Source organism: Micromys minutus, assembly GCF_963924665.1.
Source record: "Micromys minutus genome assembly, chromosome: 19".
NCBI classification, from domain to species: domain Eukaryota; kingdom Metazoa; phylum Chordata; class Mammalia; order Rodentia; family Muridae; genus Micromys; species Micromys minutus.
Window position 1 is genome coordinate 847,846 of NC_137954.1, and position 22,083 is coordinate 869,928.

The window sequence follows — 22,083 nt, forward strand, 5'->3', positions numbered from 1 at the left end:
GCAAAAGCTATCTTAGTTTTTTAACAGTATAACTGTGCTCAATTTTAACTTCATATAATTAACATTCTTTGAAAATAATAATAGAATTGAAAAACAATGACTGAAAGTAACCAAAGATAATAGGAATAAAAATGCATTTTATATGATTCTAACTCTCCGGTTAATTGCCAAAACAATAAAGCAATGTAGACTGTGCCTAAGTTTCACTGTCAAGGAGCTTTAGAAATAACAACTCAGGAAATACCCAAGTAACTAATTAGAGACAGAGAAGTCCAGGATGGACTGTGTTTGGGTATTAGGGTAAAGAATACTTTGGTAGAAAGTAGAGAAAACACCAGAGAGCACTGACTTTCTCCAAATGTTGACACAGAGATCATTAGCTATTTCTATAGATTGAAATCTCATGGTTGGCGATTTGATTTCATGAATGTCTTTACTTCAGCAAAATGGCAAGTGACAAGACTGAGTCCCCAGATATGCTAGGTAAAATATAAGCTTTAACAGTAAAGTGCCCACTCTGGCATTCCCTTACACTGTGGTATTGAGCCTTGACAGGACCAAAGACCTCTCCTCTCACTGATGACTGATAAGACCATCCTCTGCTATGTATGCATCTGAAGCCATGGTCCCTCCATGGGTACTCTTTGGTTGGTGGTTTAGTCTCTGGGAGCACTGGGGTGTCTGGTTGGTTGATATTGTGCTTCCTGTGGGCCTGCAAACCCTTTCAGCTCCTTCAGTCCTTTTTTTTAACTCCTCAACTATTATCAGTCCAATGGTTGGTTGAGAGCATCCGACTCTGTATTTGTCAGGCCCTGGCAAAGCCTCTCAGGAGACAGCTATATCAGGCACCTGTCAGCATGCACTTCATGGTATCCACAATCTTGTCTGGGTTTCGTGACTGTATATGGAATGGATCTGTGGGTGTGACAGTCTCTGGATGGCCTTTCCTTCAGTCTCTGCTCCACACTTTGTCTCTGTATTTCCTTTTGTGAATATTGTGTTCCTCCTTTTAAGAAGGACAGATACATCCACTCTTTAGTCTTCCAACTTCTTGAGCTTCATGTGGTCTATGAAATGTATCCTGGGTATTCCGAGCTTTTGGGCAAATATCAACTTATCAGTGAGTGCATGCCATGTGCATTCTTTTGTGATTGGGTTACCTCACTCAGGGTGGTATTTTTTATTTTCATCCATTTGCCTAAAATTTCATAAAGTCATTGTTTTTAATAGCTGAGTAGTACTGCATTGTATAAATGTACCTCATTTTCTGTATTCATTACTCTGTTGAAGGACATCTGAATTGTTTTCAGCTTCTGGCTATTATAAATAAGGCTTCTATGAACATAATGGAACATTTGTTCATGTTATATGTTGGAGCTTCTTTTGGGTATATAGCCAGGAGTGGTATAGCTGGGTCCTCAGGTATTACTATGTCTAAGTTTCTGAGGAACCAACCGGTTGGTTTCCAGAGTGGTTGTACCAGCTTGCAATCCCACGAGCAATGTAGGAGTGTTCCTCTTTCTCCACATCCTTACCAGCATCTGCTGTCACCTGAGTTTTTGATCTTGGCTATTCAGACTGGTGTGAGGTGGGATCTCAGGGTTGTTTTGATTAGCATTTCTGTCTTGACTAAGGGTGCTGAACACTTCTTTAGGTGCTTCGCAGCTATTTGATATTTTTCAGTTGAGAATTCTTTGTTTTGCTCTGTGTCCCATTTTTAATAGGATTATTTGATTCTCTGGAGTCTAACTTCTTGAGTTATTTGTATATATTACATATTAGCCCTCTATAGAATGTAGGATTGGTAAAGATATTTTCCCAATCTGTTGGTTGCTGGTTTGTCCTATTGACAGTGCCCTTTGCCTTACAGAAGCTTTGCTAAACAGGCTGAAAAAGAAATTAGAGAAAGGACACCCTTCACAATAATCACAAACACTATAAAATACTTTAGTGTGACTCTTACCAAGCTAGTGAAAGATCTATGTGACAAGATCTTCAAGTCTCTGAAGAAAGAAATCAAAGAAGATCTCAGAAAATTGAAAGATCTCCATGCCATTGGATAGGCAAGATTAATATAGTAAAATTGGCCATTTTGCCAAAAGCAATCTACAGATTCAATGCAATCCCATCAAAATTCCAACTCAATACTTCATAAAGTTGGAAAGAGCAATTTGCAAATTCATTTGGAATAACAAAAAACCCAGGATAGCTGAAACTATTCTCAACAATAAAAGTACTGGGGGAATCACAATCCCCAGCCTCAAGCTGTATTACAGAGCAATCATGATCAAAAACTGTATGATATTTGCATAGAGACTGGCAGGTAGATCAATGGAATAAAATTGAAGGCCCAGAAATGAACTCACACACCTATGGTCACTTAATCTTTGACAAAGAATCTAAAACCATTCATTGGGGAAAAAAGACATCATTTTCAACAAATGGTGCTGGCTCAACTGGAATCCAGCATGTAAAAGAATGCAAATCAATCCATTCTTATCACCTTGTACAAATATCAAGTCCAAGTGGATCACGAACCTCCACATAAAACCTGATACATTGAAACTAATAGAAGAGAAAATGGAGAAGAGCCTTGAACACATGGGTATGAAAGAAAAAATTTTGTACAGAACACTAATGGTTTATGCTTTAAGATCAAGAATCGATAAATGGGACCTCATAAAATTACAAAGTTTCTATAAGGCAAATAGATTGTATTTTATATAAGAAAAAACCCTGCCTTGCTCTGCTCTGACAAATACATGAGCTATTATTCTTTTCTTTGTCATGAAGGTAGGGGATGGGGAATTGATTGGGCTTTCTAATCAAAGTAAAAGAGAGATGTACATGAACTCAGCTCCTCCATTTCAGTGTATGGAGGATATGGTCAGATAGAATCTCCTCAAGCTTCCTAAAATATCAAGAAAAATATATTGAAATTACATACTGACAATCATAGTTTTTCTGTTGATGTGGCAAAATACTAACCAAAAGCAACTTGAGGATAAAAGGATTTATTTTAAGTTTTCCAGTGATAGTCCATCATCCAAGGAAGCCAAAGCAGTCATTCATGGCTAGAGCCTGGCAATGTGAACTGAGCCAAAGACTATAGGTACAGCTGCTTACTAGCTTGCTTTCTTACATAACCATGAATTTCCAGCCCATAGTGGCACTACTTACAGTGACTTGTGCCCTCCCACATCAAACATTAATCAAGAAAATGAGCCACAGACATGCCCAATGGGTCAGTCTGATAATGTTAGGTTCCAGCTTTAAAACTGACTTGAGTTTATGTGAAGTTGATTTAAAAACAAAAACTAATCAGCATACTGACTTGTTTGTCTGGATTCATAAAGTGACTATTTTTTAACATTTTATTCATTCCATTTGTAAAGTTATTAATGCCCATTTGACACTCAGCACCTCATCCTGTCTCTAACCAAGCAATTTTATAGCAGCAATAGTAATTTATAACTGAAGTTCCTGAAATTTCCCCTACAGCAATTTACAATGTAAACATAACCTTTTGACGTCTTGCTAGATGCTACTGTAGTCTATAATTTTAACAGTTCTTTATGAAGTAAATTTACATCCAATAAATGAATTTTTAAAATTATACGTAAAACACCTTTCTGAAATTTGAGAGTTGCAAAACACAAGCCAAAGGTTGATTCAAGGAAAATGAAGTGAAGTCTATTATGAAAATATTTCCAAGTACATCTCTTAAATGTGGATAAAAGAATGGAGATGAGAGAATCGGGGAGAATCTCTTTGGAGCTTTACAAAGGAAATACCTTCTAGTTCCAATCTTATCTTTTTATCTCTATCTCCTCTATGGAGCTCTAGATTCATGCATTCAAAGAAGCATTAGTATCAAAGTTTCAGAAAGTCATCTTTCTACTAAAGACAGTATCTCAGTATCTGTAGGCTGGGACCACAGGATTAGCAGGGAGGGAAGGGGATAGAATATAATGATTATATATTGCATAAAATAAATCTTCAAGTTATTTTCCTGTATTTTTTATTTTTCATTTCAACTTACAATTATGGGTACACTAAAGTAAGAAAAGAAAGAAGGATTGATTTAAATTTTAATTTAAAATACAGTAAATTTAATTCAACTAATCAACCAAATAGAAATTAACATAGATCATCAAACACTATTATCTCAACCCCTACATCCAAAGCCTAGATATTTGAGCAATTTTTATTTATAATTTAAATAGTTTATGGTAAATTATTGCCATACATTCACTTGGGATTTTGTGATTATATCTCAAGGGCTTTGGATGTTTCATGAAGTGGCCAATGCCTCCCCAGTAAAAGAAATACTGTTTCCATTCACAAAAGAGGCAATCTAATGACTTCTGATAATCCTTGCTCCTTGGTTCAAAAATGTTGCTTATGAACAGGTTAATCTCAGCCTTCCTATTGTTTGTTCTTTGCAAATACTAAGGCAAAATCCCAAAGCTTGGGAAATATTCAGGTTAATAAACAAATACATCATAACTGAGCACTCAATATTGGTCTCTTCTTTAATTCTATAAATGACATTAAAACAAAAATAATTAAATTTAAGTGTCTGTTTACAATTAGCATATTTAAAACTTAAATATGGTAAGCATAGTTGGGTTTCACATTATGAATATAATTAACCCTCAAACACAGGCCCAATCATCAGACAACTTACTGACTGTAGCTGAAAGATAATCCCACACCAAATATGTGACAGACCCCAAATGGAAATCAGATATGTTATTATTGTTGAGCGCTTTTCATAAGCACTGAAAATTAACAGATAAATGCATGAATAAACATTCATTCCATGGATGGGTCATGGTCAGGCACACATTATGATAAGCTGTCACTAGATTGGGGCCTACCCAGGTAGAATCCTAATTAAGTTCCAGTTCCTCAGCAGTAAAAGTACAGAAAATTCCTGATTAACTTATTCAGTGTTTATGACTGAATTTTATAAACTAACCTACATTGTGTCTATTCATAGAAAATGGAATTGTAGACGGGAGAACAGAGTAGACAAAACTTATACAGATGACAAGTTTCCAGAGAGTTAACAAAATCTTCTAATGAAAGCAATATAACCATTATATCTGTGTATGTACAATACTCCTTTGTGAATGCAACTGGAAGGGAAGGGGATGGGAGCAGGGTGGGCTAAAGGGATAACATCTCAAATGTAAATACAGAGTATCTCATTTTAAAAAGAAAATAAATAAAAAATAAATATGCATATAAAATTCTAAAAATGGTATATGTATACTGCATCTAGTACGTCATTTTATACCTGTGTATTATATGAATAGACATTTTCTTTTATAGCAATACCTATATATTGACAGCTATAGATTTTGTTATTTTTATAAATATTATATGTACATAAAACCATGTATATGCAAACACGTGAAATTCCATGTTTGTACATTGACATATACAGGGAGACATACACATATATTCTGAAATACACTAACAAAGCATGCACCAATGTGGCAATTGGAGAGAGAAAAAGCCAAGTGTCCAGACTTGACATACACATTTTAATGTTACTTTAAGTATATTTTTTACTTTATTCTATATTTATTTTAACTCTTTAAATTTAACTAAATCCACCCTATTTTGATTATTACAATGTTTTTCCTTCATTATATTGTAAGCTCATTGTCTTGTAATATAATGTTACCTAGTTTCCCAGCAACACTCTGAGAGCTGCCAGCTTGCTTCCCTCCCAGCTGCTCACAATCTAGATTTTATTTTGCATTTTATTTGCATTTTATTATTGATGGATCAGATTTTTTTTGTTTTATACTATTTGATAAAGCAGAAGCCAAATGTTAAATAAAACAGCTCATATCTTTAGGATATCAGAAATATTTACTTTGCAATTGGTACCTTTTTCTTAATTCGTGTTTGTTTTTCACTAAAGTTAAATTGACCCACCCTTGGATTGGTGGCTTTGTTGGTTTGTTTTGCAGTATTGAGTACCATCTCTAGGACTCAATGCACTCTGCCAGTTTCTTTCCTTAGCCTTAAGACTAACCAAGCTGACTCTACAAGCAAAACCTCAAACATGAGCCTTTAAATGTGATGAAAGTATGCAAGTTATAAACTCACATCTATCACCAGCCTTTTACAGACTGCAGTAGAATTCAACATATAAAAAATTTATCAAAGAAAATAAAATTCTATTTTATGTAAGAATTATCTTCTAACATTTTAAAATATAGATCATGTAATAACAACATATTTAACTGCTCAAAATCAAGTTTTAAAGATTTACTTTTAATTCAATGTACATGTGTGTGCCATGTCCACATGACTGCAGGTGCCCTTTGAGGCCAGAGGTGTTGGATCCTCTGGAGCTTGTGTAACATATGGTTGTGAGCTGCATGACAAGATTCTGAGAACTAAAATCAGATTCTTTGCAAGAACAGCAACCTCTAAGTCATCTCTCCATCTCTCCAACTTTAACTTTTATATTGGTTCATATTCCTTAGGTTATTTTGAAACAGGGTTAGGAAGGCAGATTTATGAATGTCATTTGAAAATCAAGATTTGGGCAGAAGTAAAATTTTACTAAGCTATGTTTCTTTTGTACTAGAATTTCAAGTAATATTTTAATAGTTTGCACTTCTGTTACTTAAATAAAGACAAAATTCATTAGACAAATGAAATTACTTTTTTCTCTCATTTTCCAAATTTGTTAGTCATGGACTCAAAAGACAATTTTCTTTCTTCTGTACTGGAATAAAAGCAACATGACTTGTGCATCTGTGGCCAGAGTTGACTCCCAGGGAACAGGAGAGTATGAGCTGATTGTGGCATGGGTAGTCAGAATGAAAAACAGTGCTTTGGTGGCCTGCACTAAAGTTGGCACTGCTGATCAGTGCAAGGAAATGGGCAAATAGAGAGAGAATACAGGTACAAGGTTTTCCAGACTTGATGCTTCCTACAGTGTCTAAAAGTGAGTGTTCCATTTGACCTCATTGATGCAATTCAAATTGTTTACAAAGTTTTCTATGAGACAAGCAAAATACATAGGCAGGCATATTCAGCCCATGGCTGGGTAGAAACATTTAACTTCTGGTACATTCTCAAAATATTTTTTCTTATGTGATAATTTGCTTTTGTTTATTCTCTCATCTTAACCACAGTTTCCTTCCTGCATCTTCTCTCTGCAGTCCTCCTCCCATCTCCCTGTCTCTACAATCCACCCCCTTTCCCCTGTTCAAAACATTCTTTCTAACCGATACCTAGTTCTACTGTCTGTTAACATGGTCTGGCTTGCTTCCCTTAGTGATTTCATAGAAAATGCAGTTTAGGTCATCTCACTCTGTCTACTCCCAACATTGTAAGAACTGCACAGTTCATTGAAATAGGCAGCGTATTCAACAAATGGTGCTGGCTCAAATGGCAGTTCACATGCAGAGTAATGCAAATTGACCCATTCTTATCTTATTGTACAAAGCTCAAGTCCAAGTGGGTCAAGGACCTCTACATATAACCAGATACACTGACTCTAAAAGAATAGAAAGTGGGGAAGAGCCTCAAACACACGGGTACAGGGGAAATTTTTCTAAACAGAACACGAATGGCTTATACCCTAAGATCAACAGTTGACAAATCGAACCTCATAAAATTGAAAATTTTCTGTAAGGCAAAGGACACTGTCAATAGAACAAAATGGCATCCCACAGATTGGGAGAAAAAAAAAAAAAAAAAAAAAACCTTTACCAACCCTACATCTGATAGAGGGCTAATATCCAAAATATACAAAGAACTCAAGAAATCAGACTCCAGAGAATCAAAGAACCTTATTAAAAATGGGGTACAGAACTAAACAGAATTCTCAACTGAGGAAATTCCCATGGTTAAGAAGCACTTAAAGAAATGTTCAACATCCTTAGTCATCAGGGAAATGCAAGTCAAAATGATCCTGAGATTCTATCAGTCAGAATGGCTAAGATAAAAAACTCAGGTGACAGCAGATGCTAGCAAGGATGTGAAGAAAGAGGAACACTCCTCCATTGCTTGTGGGATTGCAAGCTGGTACAACCACTCTGGAAATAAACCAGGTGGTTCCTCAGAAAATTAGACATAGTACTACCTGAGAATCCAGTTATACTACTCCTGCATATATACCCAAAAGAAGCTCCAACCTGTAACATGAACAAATGCTCCAATATGTTCATAGCAGCCTTATTTATAATAGCCAGAGCTGAAAACAATCCAGATGTCCCTCAAAAGAGGAAAGGATACAGAAAATGTGGTACTTTTACATAATGGAGTACTAGTCAGCCATTAAAAACAATGCCTTAATGAAATTCTTAGGCAAATGGATGGAACTAGAAAATATCATCCTAAGTGAGGTAACCTAGTCACAAAAGAGCATACATTGTATGTACTCACTGATAAGTGTATATTAGAAAAAATAGCTTAGAATCCCCATGATATAACTTATAGACCATGTGAAGGTAAAGAAGAAGGAAGATCAAAGTGTGTATGCTTCAGTCCTACTTAGAAGGGGGAACAAAATAATCATGGGAGGTAAGAGGTGGGAGGGACTTGGGAGGAAGAGAAGAGGTGGAAAGAAAAAAGGGGGCAGGATCAGGTGTTGGAGGAGACAGGGGAGATGTACAGAGGGTCAGGAGATTGAACAGAGGTGTGTAGCAATGGGGGATGGGGAAATGGGCATAGCCAACAGAAAGTCCCAGAGGCCAGGAAATCAAGAAACTCCCAAGACTCAATGAGATTACATTAGCCAAAATACCCAACAAAGGGAAGAGAGAACCTGTAGAGACCATATCCAGAAATTAGGCATAGCACCCAGTTAAGGGATGGGGCCACCCACAATTCTCAAAATTTTAACCCAGAATTGCTCCTGTCTAAAGAAAATACAGGGACAAAGAGTGAAGCAGAGAGTGAAGGAAAGGCCATCCAGAGACTGTCCCATCTAGGGATCCATCCCATATGCAGACACCAAACCCAGACACGATTGCTGATTTCAACAAGTGCTTGCTGACAGAAACCTATCTCCTGAGAGGCTCTGGCAGGGCCTTACCAATAGAGATGACAACGCTTGCAGCCAACTGTTGGACTGAGTATGGGCACCCCAATAGAGGAGGTAGGAGAAGGACTGAAGGAGCTGAAGGGGTTTGCAACCCCATAGGAGGAACAACAATGTCAATGAGCCAGATCCCCCAGACCTCCCAGGGACTAAATCACCAACCAAAGAGTATATCACAACCATGGAGGAATCCATGACTCCAGCTACATATGTAGCAGAAAATGTTCTTATCTGTGATCAATTGGAGAGGCCCTTCATCCTTTGGAGGCTTGATGCCCCAGCATAAGTGGAATGATATGGTGTTAAGGCAGGAGTAGGTATGCAGTTGGGAGAACACCCTCACAGAAGCAGAGTGGAGGGAGGGTGGAATAGGGAGTTTGAGGAGGGAAAACCAGGAAGAAGGATAATGTTTAAAATGTAAATTTAAAAAATGACCAATATTTTTAAATCTATATTAAGATAATATTGCTAATACTATCATAATAGCCCTTGTTTTATTTATAAGAATGTACTAATAACTCAGTTGACTCATTAGGATTTTTTTTAGTATTTTATTGGATATTCTCTGTATTTACATTTCAAATTTCCATCCACACCCCCCCAGCTCCCATCACCCATCCCTCTCCACTTGCTTCCATGAAGGTGTTCTTTCTCTCAGTCATCCTCTCCACCTCAGTGCCTTGGCATTCCTCTACACTGGGAAACACGCCTTCACTGGGTCAAAGGTCTCTCCTCCCATTAATGCTAGAGAATGCCATCCTCTGCTACATATACTCATTAGGATCTTAAGAAATGGTAATCTTAAAATGTCTAGTGTTATTAATAAATATTCATGAAATATAATGGCTATTATTATTTATTCCATCTCTTTAATTTCCTAAGCAGTATTTGTTCAGATTGGAAACAAACATAAAGTCAACCATATGTGGCACGTATTTTGTCTTAATTGTTTTTCCATTTATTTCAGTGTTTCATGCCACTGACATACAGATATTATTTTACTATAACTCTCCTGAAATCTATCTTAAATGTAGTCATTAAAATTGTCTTCTTAAATGATATATCAGCCATTTCACCATCTCCAAGCCTCAATAACTGTTCTGAAACACATTCTGTTTTAATAACAAATTCATTCTAACTTTGAGATTTGTGTCATTTCCTTGTCTCTGGATATTCACACCTTACAGGCTCTATCTGCTATTCTTTTGCCTTCATTACCCCCCTATTCTCTGGACTATCCATTTTTACCTGAAGACCCAGTTATTCCACTTCTGGGTATATACCACAGAAATGCTCCAACATACAACAAAGACACATGCACCACAATGTTCATAGCAGCCCTATTTATAATAGCCAGAAGCTGGAAAGAACCCAGATGTCCTTCAGTAGATGAATGAATACAAAAACTGAGGTATATTTACACAATGGAGTACTATTCAGCTATCAGAAACAATGACTTTATGAAATTCTTAAGAAAATGGATCCATCTAGAGAATATCATCCTGAGTGAGATAACCCAGTCACAAAAGAACAGACATAATATGCAGTCACTGATAATTGGATACTAACCCAAGAAAGTTCTGAACACCCCAGAAACAATTCACAGACTATATGAAGTTCAAGTAAAACAAAGGCCAAAAAAAAAAAAAGAATAAAAAACCATTATGCTTAATCTTTACACACTAAGAAAATGTTGACTATTTCCAGGTTACATCTTATTTTACATGTACTTTATGCTCATTGTAACTAGTAAGATATTAGTGTATATTATCAAACCTTTAAAAAAATCAAGTACTGACAAAAATGTATTCATATACTTTTATGCAAAAATGCTTAAAATCTGTACATTTATCTCTGTGTTTTAAAATAAAGTTGTTCAATTTTTAAAAAAGATTATTTTCTTGTGCCAGTTCAAAAACCTATATCCACATCATCAAGAACTACTCACATCGTTCTCACAGTGTGGTACATAAAACTCTCAAATGTCTGGCCTCTAGCATGGGGTATGTGGTATTAGCTACCTCACAATCCACCAAGCCCTTCTCCTGCTTCTTCTATCACAGTGGAAAACTGAGGAGAAATGTGTGGAAGTTTGTAAACTCACAGGGATTCACAAGGGCTACTGAGGGCTGACTTCTGATCCAGAGTCTCTTTCCATCTTCTACTTTGAGGCCTAGCTTGAACCTGTGCCAACTGGAGGATGCAGTTCTGGTTTGCTTATTGCTTGTGTGGGGTTTTTGTTTGTTTGTTTTTATTTTGTTGTTTTGTTTTGTTTTGGGTGTTCCTGTCACCTAATTGTCTATGATAAGAGAAAATGACACCACTTCCAAAATTTCTGACTGCAGAATGTTTTAAAGTTTAAAGACATCCATGTTCTCTATTAGAATTAGGCTCCTTAAATGGCATTGACTTTGTATCAGTTCCACAGGTAGGCTCTGAATGCCCATTATATACCTTGCATTGGGACAGCACAACAAAAATAAAAAAAATTCTGTTATCAAGTGAATCACAGTCTGACTAGAGAAGCAAACACAAAGCCAAGGTATGTAAGCCAATGTAAATATTGATGTGGTATAAATCCAGTGATCTAGATAATGAACAAAATCCAGAATACTCTTCACAGCAGAACAGCATTTAAAACTAATTTGGAAAGGGGGTGAAATATAACCAGGCTGCAGCAAAGAATGACATCACAGCAGCATGAAAATTTTCTGCAGAAGATATTTATAGGTGTGATGTGTCCATTCCTGAAATGAACAAAGAGTTCAAGGATGAAATTCCTAAACAATGTGATCCAATTGTGAAGATTAATTTTCTAAGCATTACTGAGGTAGAATTTTGATTCCAATCTGTTTTTCAGATTTTAAAGCAGGAAAAAAAATCAATGCTTGTGTGTATCATCTGCAAAGCAGATGGTTGTAGAACAGGGCGTGGACACCCAAAGGCATTCTTCCCATGCAGAACCCCCTACTGCTGTGATACAACCTTTGGTCTCTAAAAACAGAGAGTATGAAAGTTCTAGGGAGTTTTCTTAGCAATTCAAAAATCAAAACCCAGATAAAAAGGGAAAAAAATAAGCTCTACTAAGAACCTTGGTTTATTAACAAGTGGGTGGTAAATTGATTAGGTTTCCTAGTTAGGTGAACAAATGTATTTTTAAAGAAAAAAGAAGACAAATAAGACTTTTTGTTCTAAATTTTGTGTTAGATAACTGGACTTGTTAATGTTGGTATTGTTTAGAGAAATAGTAGCTGAAATATGTTCTTAGTAGTCAAATTATACTCAGAGTAAATTCAAATAAAATGTACATGCATATGCAACATACATGCATATATATTATATGTATATGCTATATTATACTTGGAGGTTTTTCAAGGAAATAACATAAGACTCGAGATGCAATAACTAGTCTATATATTAAAGTATCCTGAGCCCCAAGCATACTAAACAGCAGGGCTAATGCAGATGAAACATTCTCTATTTGGTTCTGAGTAAGAACAGATGCCTCACATCCTTGGAGAAGAAATTGCATTCTACAGAAGAGGACCTCAGTCCTGCCAAATTAATAAGATAAGAATTTTTACCAGCTCCTGTTGTACATCAGCACACAATTCTCTATTATTATAATGATCCATGCTGAACTGGCACTACTTTGAGTTAAGAAGCACACAGAAACTCTACAACCAGAGTCATCTTCCAAGATGACAAGCTACTTCCTCAATCCCTACATGTTTGGAAAGGTGAAAGTGATGAGTGCTTCCATGCTTACATACAAACTTCATTAATGGGATCTGGCTAAATGAGATAAGATAAAATGTGAGAATATTTGCATTTATACAAGCATTATGGCCTGGCCACTGTCAATTCAAATCAATTCAAGATGCAAGTAAAATAAGTAAGAAATTTCTTAGATTAAGAATTAATAATAATTTATCACTTACCTTTCTTCTCCTTGTTTTTTACATGTTTTTAAAACAGTGCTAAAATATAGTATTATAGTAGAGTTCAGTGTAGTAATGAAACTAATATGACAATATATTAATTCACATAACCCCCAAATATTTGTTAAATATCCACTACAGTTGAACAAACAATATGTAGATATTATATTTAACTTCACACACACAAAATGAAAGCTTTTGAGCACATGTAAATTACTGAAGAGAACTGGCAAATAACAAATTAAAATAATTCATTATTATGTGTCAAAATAGAAGCAAATATGAAAAACATTTCAAAATGTATATTCTATCTGCCCACGGAAGTGTAAATAATAAAAAAATCCACATTATTACTTATATAATCTACTTCATAATTGGAGTTCCAAATCAAATAATTGACAATTACATATTATTTTGATCACACACTGAATCAGAGACCTCATTAATCCATACATCCTATAACCTTATCTGTTACTTATTTCTTATAAAATTTGTATCTATTGTATTGCCTAGGTCAGCACAGAAAATTTAACAATTAGTAGTAGTAGGAAGTAGTGAGTAGAAGAATTGCTTCAGTAGGATTTTTACAATGTAAATTTATTATTTTAAAGGAAAGTATTCACTTTGCACAGATCCATAGACTATAAAAGAAAACTAGTACATGAAGACGAGGGGAGACTGTGAACATGACTAAGATTAGAAATAGTCCTTTCTATGAGACAGATGCAAAAATAAATAAATAAATAAAACTAATTTCAGATCAAATGTCTGCAAGAACAGCTCACTATGAAGAGAAATAAGAATGAAATAGGAAGCTTGCAAATGAAGGGGAAAAGAAAGGCGTCCAATATGTGACTAGTCAGACCCGAGGAGAAATTAAGCAGACCAGAAAACTATTTGTGAAACTATGTTACCAGACATTTCAAAGCCAACAAGAAGATCTTTTAAAATGCCAAACAGAAGAAAGGGATCCAACCAATGGATCCAAAAGCACCCTAAAAGTAAAAATAAAAAAAAAAAGTGAATTTGGTGAATATTCAAAAGATTATTCGTCATTTTTCCTGTCTTAATTTATTTATTTGATAATTTGAGTACTGAAAATTTAGTTTTAGTAGACATTTAAGAAATACTAAATACTAAAAGGACAGAAAGGGGGGGGAAGGACAGGTTCAAAAAAACCCAAAATTCTCCCTTCTCTTTACTCTCTGCACATCTATCCAATGACCTGGTCATGAAGGGCTTCAGTGCTTGGACAGAAATCTTTGGACTCAAATACTGCTAGGCCGTCTTAAAATTCCTCTGGAGAATAAAAATAAAGTTATAAGTAATTACTATCAAAGATGATCCTTGATAGGTAAATGAAGGACTAATAAACTTCTCTATGGACAATATGTTTGTATTCATAAAGAATATACTTCTATAAGTAGGAGAAATTTTTACATATTTAACAAGCTTATTATGATTGGAAAGACCCCGATAAATAATCTCAAAATTTGTAGTCATTCTTGAAGATAGTTGAGGAAGACGCTAGTTTTAATACTAATAGTGAATATTACACACACAGAAACACATATACATAGTATGCATACATATATATAGCAATATATAGAACATAGAAAAATAGAGAATGCAGGTTAGGTTTCTACATTTAAATAAAGAAACAAAAAAATAGATAGGAGCTCAGCAAAACACAAACACAAACCCAAATGAGTGTAAACTTTGGGTGAATCTATACATTAAAATATCAAACTTTGAGCTTGAGAAGTTAAAGAACTCAACAAGAATGTGCTCTAACAAGCCATGAAAGTTATCTCACTAGATGAAGATAACAGATTAAAAAGAAAACATTATAAAGTTTGTAGAGAAAAAAATGTAAAATTCCTAATGATGTCTAAAGTTCTGTCAAAATTTTAAGGTGCTGTCACAAGAAACACAAACTTAGTTAAGAATCACAGGGTATAAATGAGTTAAGAAGTATGTTTAAAAGCCTTTGTCCTAAGTTCTCCTACTGTGATGAAAAACCATGACCAAAGGCAAATTGGGGAGCAAAAGGTTTATTTCATCTTATATTTGCTGGAAGATGTCAGGGCAGGAAATGAATCCGAAGCCATGAGAGAGTGCTACTTACTCACTGGTTCCTTTAGGCTTATTCATTCTTCTTTCCTTTACACCCAAGACCATCTGCCCGGGATTGTCACAAACCACAGTAGCCTGAGCTTTTCTGAATCAACCATTAAAGGAAGAGTTGGGGCAAGAATTGAGGGCCCAGAAGGAGATAGGAATTCCACACACCGAGCCACCAACCAAAAAGCATATACAGGCTGGACCTAGCTGCAGAGATACGCAGCTTGGTGTTCTTGTGCCTCCTTCAACAACTGCTGTCTCTAAAGCTTTTGTCTGGTTGTGGAATCCTTTCCCTCTGACAGGGCTGCTTTGTCTCACCTCAGTAGGAAAGAATGTACCCAGCCCTGCTGAAACTTAATGTGCCAGTATGGGGGAAGGGAGTGGGAGGGATACCCAGGGGGCCTCCATTCTCTCAGAGGAGAAGGAAGGAGGAAAGATGGAGGAGAGGGACTGTGGGAGCAGGAAGCACAAAGAGAACAGGCAGCAATCAGGATGTAAGGTGAATAAATGAATTAATTAATGGAAAGTGTCCCCACAAACTTGCCTATAAGACAATTCTTTTTTTTTTTTTCTCAGTTATAATCTCCTCTTTCCAGGTATAAGTTTGTGTCAAGTTGACAAAATTCAACCAGGATATTCTGTGCCCACATATTTTATAATCATTTTTTCCTGAAACTTTATTTTTCTACAAAGATGTTTCATTTCAAAAACATGATTCACTATAGAGATCATTAATTCACACAGACTCTAGCCTCAGCCAAAAGCAAAAATTCCTAAAATATAAAAGAAGTTTCTGAGTTTGTTTTAATTCTGATACTATCTCTGATAACAATGCTAATAAAAATTTTGGAAAATGGAATATTATTTCTACAGCCAAAGCCATGTCAAATTTCTTCATATCAAAAAAAGAAAACAGTTTGAACTTGACCTGGGTCAGGCAGAAGCTACTCTGGCTTTAACCAGAGATGCTGCTCCTTCCAGAAAATAGATGTAAATGCAAAGATCCATGGCTGTACAGACATTAAAAAATGAACTGAGAGAATAGCTCTAAATGAGACATTTATAACACCCCTTTGAGGCACACAGAATATTATGGAAGAAAATGTACAAGCTAGAGGGTGGGAAGAAAAACTGAGCAGTACCATTTTCTAAGTCTGACACAGGTATGGCAACCACAGACTTACATCTTTGTCTGTCCTGGGGCTTGTGCCAGAGAAGTTAGTTCCTCCTAACAGTAGGCTAAATGGAATTATGAGGCTGATCTATTGTTAACAGATATTGATATTGATAATGGATGCTGGGAGACTGAGAGTCATAGTATACATATGCACTTTTGAGCCTGTCAGGCTCTAATGGTTAGTTCCAAACTCAGGATTCACAAGGACAGCCCTAATTAAACTCTGGCACTCTAAAGAAAACCAAAGTTAGTAAACTGTGCAAAGACATTTGGAGGTAAGAAGGAGATGTGTTTGAAGTAGGAAGAAAACAGGAGAGGGCATATGGGAGAGTGACCACAATACATAATGTATACAAAGAAACTTGGATAAAAAGCAGAAGTTACAGAAAAAGAAAACAGGCTTGGGTGAGGGTTTCTCCATCATTAATCTTGTATGTTGCTCAAAAAACTAGCTGGGAAGATAACTAGTCAGTCAAACTTCAAACAAAGTTATTTTACAGGTAAAAGGAATGTAACAATACTTACTGTTTAAGAATCCCAGAACATTAATATTTGAAAGATAACTGAAACTCTCCACAATCACAAAGTCAATATATTTAATGGGGGGGGGGGGGGTAAACTCTATCAAATTCTAAACATGAATAATTCTTAAACACACAGTGCAGTTTTACTTGTAGCCATCTTGTCATTACACTAAGAAAAAGCAATGACTTCCCACATCATTAACTCTTCAAATCACACATTACAAACCCAAGCCTATAAACCCACACACTATTACAGATGTCAAGAAGTGCTTATTAGCAGGAGCCTAATATGGATGCCTCCTCAGAGGTTCTGCCAGAGCCTTATGATGCAGATGAGGATACTTGCAGCTAACCATCAGACTGAACAAACATGAGCACCCCAATGAAGGAGCTAGAGAAAGGACTGAAGGAACTGAAAGGGTTTGTAACCCCATGGGAAGAACAACATTATCAACCAACTAAACCCCCCCAAAGCTCCCAGGGACTAAAACACTAACAAATGAGTACACATGGAGAGACCCATGGCTCCAGTTGCATATGTACCAGAGGATGTCATTGTCTGGCATCAATGGGAGGAGAGGCCTTTGGTCCAGTGAAGGCTCATTTTCCCAGTGTAGGGAAATGTCAAGGTGCTGAGGTAGGAGAGGGTGGTTGGGAGAGGGAGCACCTTCATGAAGGCAAGGGGAGGGGAAGAGGGCATGGGAGTTTGTGGAAAGAGGATAACATTTGAAATGTAAATGCAGAAAATATTCAACTTCAAAAGGGTGAAAAAGAAAAAACAAAAATAACCCAGTTAAACTGAAATGGACGTAACAAATGAAATAAAAAATGGAACCTCCCCTCAAACCATTACATTAAAAAAGACAACACAGTTAAAATATAAGGATGGTAGCTCTCCTCAAATCATATATAATAAAGACTACCAGTTAAACTGCAATAGATTATGCAAAAATGTTTAAAATTTATTTCTTTTTTATCTTTGTTTTTTAAAATAAAGTTAAAAAAAAGAATTAAAAAAAAAACTGCAATAGACCATTATAAATGCCATAAAAGATGGCTTCTTTTTTCATTGGGTTAAATCTAAATTTGACAACCCATTTAAACTGTAACTGAAGTTATAAGTGCTATAAAAGATGACGACACACACACAAGCACATACACACACACACACACACACACACACACACACACACACACACGTGTTTTACTTCATTGGATTGAATTTAAATTCTTCATTTTCTTTCCTGTCTCCTCCTCCTCCTCTTCCTCCTCTTCCCTCTCTCTCTCTCAAAATTGTTTGGTGGTTTTAAGGCAATTCAGAATCTTAGTATTAGAAATGTTTAGGAAGTGATTATGTTTCAGGACAAATAAATAAATAAATAGAATTTCATGGTTACTTATAAAGGCATTTCTCTTAAATAATAGCAAGATTTAAAAAATAAAATAACAAGATAAAGATGAATTTTTTTACATTTATTTTTTAATGTGTGTGTTCACAGGTACACATGTGTGTGTCTGTATCTGTGTCTGTGTGTTTGTTAACAGGTACACATGTGTATGTCTGTGTGTGTATGTTTGTGTGTGTGTGTGTATGTGTGTGTTCACAGGTACACATATGTAAGTCAGGGAATAGCCTCTGGGTGTCAGTTTTATGTAGGCCTCAGGATTGGCATTTATTTTTTTCTAAAGTCCAAAATCTCACTAGATCAAATGGTAGAAAAAAGCATAGGTAGAACATTGTTTTCAATAATATATCCATTGATTAACATACAAACCATCTTCTGTGAGGCTCCATAGTTATGCACTCTAATGTAACATGTGGCATTCTACTATAGATCCTAGGAATGTAATTCAGTTGTCAGGCTTGTCAGCAAACACTTTAACCCAATAGCCATCTCATTAGCCAGATTTTTCAAAAGAAAAACACCACAGTAACATTTACTAAAAAAAAAAAAAAAAAAAAAAGAAGCCTTTTATTTACTGTTTATATAAGAGTTAAAACACATTTTCAAAAATTTCTAACCTAATGCAATGGAAAGGTTGTAAATTTTTATGCATAGTCTCAGTTGTTATGGTTTGCTTGAATATATGTAATTATGTATGAGAACAACATGGAAAATTAGCCATCACTCATAACTGGTAAACATTTCTGAACAATGTGTATGTCTTTAGAAATCAAACTGATGAACTCACAGTCCACAAGGTCAAAGGAAAGCAGCCAACAGTCCAGCCACTAAACAGCAGTGATTGTTTCCTTCCCTGCATTACAACTGCACTATGGAGATGGTTTAACAGGCAATAAATTGTATCAGAATATGCTGTGGTACAGGAGTGAAATGCTAATTGTCCCATGTCTGTCTGTAAGCACACCACAGTTCTAGTATATGTACTGCTGAAGCAAGCACCACACTACAGTTCTAAAAATCCTTGTGACATAGTGAATTAGAAAAGTTTTCTATGTTGAATTTACCCTTAATATTTTTTCTGAAAAAATACTTTAAGATATAAATGTTACAGACTTTTTAAAGTTTCAAAGATCAAAAAATACCAGGGACCCTGTGGACAGTAGTTAGTCTTTAACATGCAAGATAATTTCAATCAGATTTTGATTTCTTCAGATCTTTGGGAAATGAGTTTCTGTGTATAATAAATGCTTCCCTATTTTTCTTGCTGAATGCTCTATTCTGCTCAGGCTTCTCCCCTAGAATGAGAGAAGTGATTTTATCAGTAGTTACTAGGCCACTAAATAAAAATACAGAAGACTTCAGAGGAAAACAAGAAGCTTTTTAGTCCAATTTCTTAAAAATTCCTTCTATAGCACCCATACTGATAGACTTACCAGTGGGTTACTTTCATAAATGAATATATTATCCAAGAGGAATTCTGCTCTATGTTGTCAGATCAAAGTACTAAAAATATCTTTCACATAGAATGCCATATAGGACATTAGAGAGTATAAATATGGAACTTCCTATCACATGGTTTATATAATATGCTCTAAATATGTCATTGAAAGCATTGATTGAACTATTCTTTCTAAACCATGTGGTACTATTGGAGTTTAGAAAAAAAAACAATTTATTCCTTATTTTATTCATCCATACTTCCACTGAAAGAACCCTTTCAAACATACCTAAACAAAATAAACACAATTAACTACAAACAAACAGCCAATATCAAATTAAATGCAGATATAATTGAAGCATTCTCACTAAAATCAGGGACAAGAAAGGTTGCCCACTCTCCCCATATTTATTCAATATAGAACTCAAAGTTCTAACTAGAACAATAATAGAACAAAAAAGGATCAAAGGAATACAAATTGGCAAAGAATAAGTAAAGGTATCAATCACTATTTGTAGATAATATGATGGCATACATAAGTGACCCAAAAAATTCTACCAGAGAACTTCTTCAGCTAATAATCAACTTTAGCAAAGTGGCTGGATATAAAATTAACTCAAATAAATCAGTAGACTTTCTTTATACAAATGATAAACAGGCTGAGAAAAAAATTAGGGATATAACTCCCTTCACAATAGCCACAAATAATATATAATGTCTTCAAGTCTCTCAAAAAAGAAATTGAAGAAAATCTCAGAAAATGGGATCTCCCATGCTCATAGATTGGCACAATTAACACAGTAAAAATGGCCATTCTACCAAACGTGATCTACAGATTTAACCCAATCCCAGTTAAAATCCCAACACAATTTTTCAAAGACATAGAAAGAGCAATTCTCAAATTCATCTAGAAAGGCAAAAAAATAAAATAGTAAAAACAATTCTTAACAATAAAAGAACTATTGGAGGAATCACCATCTCTGACTTCAAGTTCTACTGCAGAGCAATAGTGGTAAAAACTGCATGGTATTGGTACAGAGACAGACAGGTAGATCAATGGAATAGAATTCAAGACCAAGAAATAAAACCATACACTTATGCATACTTGCTCTTTGACAAATAAGCCAAAAATATACAATGGAAGAAAGAAAGAATCTTAAATAAATCGTGCTGGTCAAACTGGCAGTCTGTGTGTAGAAAAATGAAAATACATCCATATGTGTCACCTTGCACAAAGCTCAAGTCTAAGTGGATCAAGGTCATCAACATAAAACCAAATACACTAAATCTAATAGATTCATTGGACACTCATTGAACATGGAGCAAGCTCTCAGTCATTTGTGTGGTCTCACTGTCAGCACAGCAGGGCCTACTCACTATTTTGGGAGAAAGGTTTTGTCTTTGTGTTTTTAAAAAGGATGATTCAGCTCTGGATACCTTTCAGAGTTATATGGATCAGATTTGATAGAGACCTGAAAAGCTAGATTCAAGAGAATCAAACAAGAAGATATCTTGATACTAAAATGTTCCTTTTGAGATTTATATATCACAGAATATACAACTTTGGTGAAGCTCATCATAAGAATGCTGAACTGACCTGTTTAGATTTCTGATCTCAGGGACTTTCAGCCAGATCTGGCCAGGACAAACATCAGAGATTACAGAAATTGACCTTCCTTCTTGAGGCCCATTTGGCTTCCTCATCCCCTCCCTGCTTCTAAATATCTATCTCAACAGCCATATGCAGCTTGAAGTAGCCTATGAAGAGTCATTGCCCTGATTTCCTGGACTTTGTGGGGTTGAAGGTAGTTATTCTAAGGTTATTTTATGAGAAATTTAGAATTGAAATTTAGAAATGGTCATAATTTAACAGGGAGGAATTATCCATATTTATTTGTACAGCCATAATCTTGTTTGGTAACTAAGCTAAAGTCATATCTTTGCATTGCTCTAGTAACCATTTATTACAAAAATTTTTAAAGTACATGGTTTGGACCCCGTGCTTCTATTGATGCCTTTGCAAACTTCTGAATTGATTAAACATAGGAACAAGGGGCAAAATAACAAATTCATGGCTCTTAGTTCACAGTTAGTGTGTTTTAAAAATATTCTTACCAGAAATAGCTAAGAATAATTAATGGACAATGGTTTCAATTACCTTCTATAGATAGATGATTTTCAAAAAGTCAGAAATCCATAAATTATGACATTTAATGTTATTTATCTTTTGTTGAGACATACCTGCTTCTTACAGTTACCCTTTGGTGAATTTAATGAAGATATTGATCATCTCTACCTCCAGGTGAGGTATACATTGCCTCTAGGCAGCCATTGGGCAGAAATTTCATCTATAGACTTCTACTGTCCAAAAAGGGACACATTGCAGAATAG

General features: G+C 35.4%; 1 pseudogene across 1 annotated transcript in view; it reads left to right on the forward strand.

The window, feature by feature from the left end:
• The first annotated feature begins 6,773 nt into the window (after positions 1-6,773).
• LOC308432981 (TIP41-like protein) overlaps positions 6,774-22,083 on the forward strand; it is a 32,130-nt pseudogene continuing 16,820 nt past the window's right edge. The window contains exon 1 of the transcript in view: positions 6,774-6,915. The product of the transcript in view is annotated as a TIP41-like protein (transcript). The remainder of the gene's footprint in view (positions 6,916-22,083) is intronic.